Below are 280 nucleotides of genomic sequence, written 5' to 3'. Positions count from 1 at the left end.
AAACCCTCTTTTCAAACGCAATGAACCGGCAGAGCAGCCTACTATGCTACTCCCTTTTCAACTAATGATTTGAATAACAAATACCCTTTGATTGCATAATTCATCACCGCAAATGAGATATAACGTTTGATGTCCATTGAATGACATAAAGACTCTTTTTTCACATATAAAGAGAGGCTTTTTTTCCTTTGAACTTTGTCTCTTACATGTCTGGTCTGAATCTGTTCTCCGTCTTTCTCTCTGCACAATATTATATTCTCTTGATGTTTTCATGGGTGAA

This window comes from Penaeus monodon, chromosome 23, assembly GCF_015228065.2.
Source record: "Penaeus monodon isolate SGIC_2016 chromosome 23, NSTDA_Pmon_1, whole genome shotgun sequence".
Classification (NCBI taxonomy): Eukaryota; Metazoa; Arthropoda; class Malacostraca; order Decapoda; family Penaeidae; genus Penaeus; species Penaeus monodon.
The sequence above is the reverse complement of the archived record's forward strand: the minus strand, read 5'-3'. Positions refer to the sequence as shown.